Source organism: Chelmon rostratus, chromosome 11 (assembly GCF_017976325.1).
Source record: "Chelmon rostratus isolate fCheRos1 chromosome 11, fCheRos1.pri, whole genome shotgun sequence".
In the NCBI taxonomy this organism is placed as follows: Eukaryota; Metazoa; Chordata; class Actinopteri; order Chaetodontiformes; family Chaetodontidae; genus Chelmon; species Chelmon rostratus.
The window spans coordinates 6,390,567-6,395,137 of record NC_055668.1 but is presented as its reverse complement, the minus strand read 5'-3'; positions in this window follow the sequence as shown (position 1 = coordinate 6,395,137).

Here is a 4,571-nt window from a genome sequence, read left to right as displayed (position 1 = left end):
GCTCCGTTTTGGTCTCCACTAACCCCTGAGCAGCATATCAGGCTTTTTAGCTGCTAAATCCTGTACTGTGCTACCAGCTCGTTGCTAACTTTGTCTGCCCAACATTTAGTACACATCGGGAAGTGTACAGCGAGTTAAAACAGCTGAAACCTGCTGCAATGGAAAACAAGGTTGATGAGAGCTTTTTGGGCAGGAAAACCAAAACAATTAAGTGAATTTCATAATTCTCTGTGGGTTTATTATCAGAAGCTATCCATTTCAATTTACGCATTAGTGCAGCTTTAAATATGTTGCATTCATCTGGCAGTACATCATAAGACTGGGCAGGCTCGAGAACACTGGATGCAACACCAGACACCAGCCTGACAACAAAACCCTTTTGGAGCCGTGCCTCCAGTGGAGGAGAGAAACCTCCAGGGGCGGAAAACAGATCTGAGGCATCCAAAATACCTCCTCTGCTCGTCTGTGGCTCTGAGAATTGTCAACCTCAGCGTCGGTGATAACCTCTTCATGTGTCTCTCACTACTGCAGCTTGACACATGTTGTTTACATTTGTGACACTTTGGCTCTGAAGTGATGCTTATTCACACAAACACACACATCCATCTTATCCAATTACTGTGAGAGCAAGATATGGTTTAGTGCAATGAATTATTCATAACTCGATAAAGATGCACCACAAAGGTTACCCTGTTAATCTGGGGTCTGCTGCTCTGAATCCCTTTAAAAGATTAATTCTTGAATTCAGCTGACATCATTGGCCGCCATAATTAAGTTGCATTTTGCGGGGGCAGAACTGGGCCACCAGTCTGTGGCTCACTTTGATTACAGTGTAATTCTGGCTGCCCTTGTCGCTGCATGGAATTTGACTTGGGTCTCGTGACTCATAAGAACAAATTGATTAAAGTGGTTTTGGGTAAATTCCTGACGTTTTGTCTCCACAGTCTCACCACGCACACGTGCACATCCTTTGATTTAACTCCATTCTTCAGTCATTCAGGAAATTTAGAGGTAAGAGATTATTTTCTGATTGATCCAAGCTCCACATAACTATCAGATTTTATCTACATGTATATAATGTAAAAGCATTTTAGCCGCTACAAAGCATGAAAACAGAAGCTAAAGAATACTTTCCTCTAACATATGCACACTTCATATAGAGCAGAGCACTACAGCTGCACTCCTGCCCTGAACTTCCACATTCATATTCTCCTCTCCGTTAATCCCTCACAGCAGGGATTATAATGTAACAATTTGAGAGAAGATGGCTTTTTGCAAATGCGTTATTTTTACTTAACATTTACAAAAAAAAAGAGAGAGCAGGCACGGCTGCTATTGCAACGAATATGTTCCACACGTAAGTCAGGAGCTCCTATAGTGCCACTCCAGATGTCACAGTACTCTGGTGAGATGGAAATCTGCACACTAAGTATGACGCTAGAGTGTGTGTAGCCTCAAAAGGACCAGCACGTAACGTCTACTTGCTGTTTCTACATTTTGTTTTTGAATGGATTAAGCAAACAAGATGAAACATGTTAATCACTGGAGTTTAGAGGTGCTGGTGGATGGACTTCGCTACGTTTGCAAAGCCAGACAGGCAGTTTTTACTTGTTTGCAGGAGAGACTCGACAGACTGCTACAAACTGCAAGGCCAGGCCAAGCTACCACACTGACTGTGGACTTTCTCATAACAAAATGGGACAACGGACACACTTTAGTGAATGGATTAATTGTATGTTAAGTTTGTTGTCTATAATGTCTTTGAGGTGTGCCTTCTGCATGAGCTCTGGCTGTAGAATGGTATTGAATTTTAGCTGTGGGAAAGAAAGGGAATAAGCATATTTTCCAAATTGTTGAACTGTTTCTTTACCCGCCTGACACTGCCCTGACCTTTTGACAGCTCAGAAACGCCTCACTGCTTTGTTCGAGCTTTTTTCTGGTGGAGGACCTTGCTTTTTCCATTTGAGATAAGGATTTTGCACATTTCCAATAAAGAATACATGTTCATGACTTTAATTGCTTTTCCTGCAGAATGCAGAGATGAAAATGTCAACAAATTAACACCTTTAGTTTTGCCTGCAGCTGTGTGGCCATGCATAAAAGTGGTTTTGATGATTGAAGGGCCCTGATTATCCCCTCTTCTCTGGAGCGCCACACCAGTTCATTCACAAGAGACAGATGGTGATTCACTCAGTGCATGAAAGGAGAGTCAGAATAAAGGTATAATAATACTGAATTCTGTCCTCGTGCAAGTGGTGGTGGAACTTGTTCAAAGGTTTGTGATGTCTGATGATAGTGACAGTGAAAAGCCACTTAAAAATTCATTAGAAAACTGATTCACAGTACAGTGAGTATGATGCTACAGTAATTGCATCTCAGGGGGCACAGTGGTTGCTTGGGTGCATGCAAACAGATGTGCTATGTGAAAGATTGAAGGCTCATGTGCGTAGAGATTACCTTTAATAAAATACCACTGGATGGAAACTATTACGTTCATCGCCTCTTCTTAAATTGAGAGAGAGACAAACAAATGATGGGGGAGCGAGAGAGTGATAGATGGACAGATAGAAGGACTGCAGGAAGCTTTGATTGGAAGCTGGACCTTGTTGCAGACCAGAGGAAAAAAGCATAAGAAGGAACTCAAACAGAAGCATCTGTCTTTAAGTATTAATGGAAATGATGTCAGCAGCGAAGACTATAGAACTGGCTTAGAGAAACCAACAAACAAAATAGTGACGCCACCACAGAACAACCTTGACCTGGATTTGTTGTCAGTAAAGCCTGTTCAGTCACTGAAATTTACGACGCACGTTGTAATTCGTCTTCCTGGTAATATTTGCATGCTGTTGACCTATCTACTAATTGGATTTTGCATTTATTTTGAAGTGTTGCCGGCCTGAACAATAATTGCTGGTGATGCATCTGTTTTCCGACACAGCTGCACACTATTACACTGCTGTTCATCTGCAGCAGTCTTTACACTCAGAGGTCAACATTAATCATAAGAAAGCAATATGATGTGCGACAGCATGGACAACAGGAAAATGAACCACTGACTACAGTGCTTACAGTTCCCTTTTATAACGCCCTTGGTGTTAAAAAGGAGAACACATTTTATTTCACTTTCCAGACTACAGCATAAATCCTGGCAACTGATTATGTTGAGATGAGTATAAAGCTTCAGCTATACCTCAACTGAAATACCTTCAAACTATGAATGAACATCACAAGTGTGTCAGTGGATGAGCTGCAGCATAATTAAAACATTCCTAGAGAGAGAGACAGACAGAGAGAGAGAGAGAGAGAGAGAGAGAGAGACATGCACATCCCTAACACACATCCTCATCTCTTGTGTTATTTGAGAGAGATCTGCTATTTTGAATCAACCTGTAGGCACAGTGAAATGAGGTCAGACGCAAAACAACATCGCTGCAGGAATCCAACATTTGAACACGGTGACATTTTCTGTGTGGACAGACGAGACGAGACGAGACGAGTAGTGGGAGACGGGCACCTCCAAATGTCACAGGACGTATAGATAGACACACCACGAAATCAGCGGAGTTGCTGTTCTCGTCATGCCCGGTGCATGTGAAACTGTGGGTCTGCTGAGTGGGGAAGTGACACTGCCAGGCCTTCCCAACGCAACAAATGTACACACTCATGACACTCTGGATCCAGGAAATGCACTTTTTCCTTTTGCATCATCTCCTGTCTGTCTTCTTCCAGCTCCCCTCCTAAAATGAGGATTACCACTATAATAAAAGGTCAGATATCACAGGTGTGTCCTTTCATACAGGACGAAGCATCATTATATTCAGCCTTAAGGTTCTGGTGAGCAGCTGGGCTGTGAGAAACATGCTCACCTGTGCTGCAGGTGAAAATAAGCATCTGTGAAAAGAAACAGATGTTTAGTGTTTAGTTCAGTCTTGTCAGCAGCCATGACCGTTTTAAAAGAGTGTTTCTTGTTCGTGTGTTCGTGCATGTGCATGTGTGATAATGATAGGAAATCTTATTCATCTTTCAGGTGTCCCTAATAATCCTCATATGAAAGCAATCTGTAGTCATAAATGCATTAAAACATGTAAAAACACTAAAAATATACAAAATTTGTTATATTTACGTATCATATATGAAGTTGTAGTGGTGATGCATAAATAAATGATTTCATTATAAGGTGCGACTGTGTTGATTCTTGAATTAGAAGCTACATCAATTTCCCCGAAATCATCATAACACTGGAAATAATCTGGAGACTTCGGTTTAAAAATAAAAGTGTCAAATATGTGTTAGTGGAACATGAAATACAAGCGAAATACTGCATCATCTACGAATGTGTAATAGTTTAATATGTCAGAGGACATTTTTTCTTCTTAAATAATCCCTTTATGTGTTTTTCAAATGTAGCTTTAATAAGGCCCGTGTTCGTCCCCAAACATGCAGGTCAAAAACCACTTTACTTTGAAAGCATAGGCGGAAACGCACCGTTAATGATGCGCGTGCCTTGACAGTGGTACATTGACCCAGTTTCAGCAAACAGCAGTCTCGCTTTGGTTTGAATGAGCGGCGCG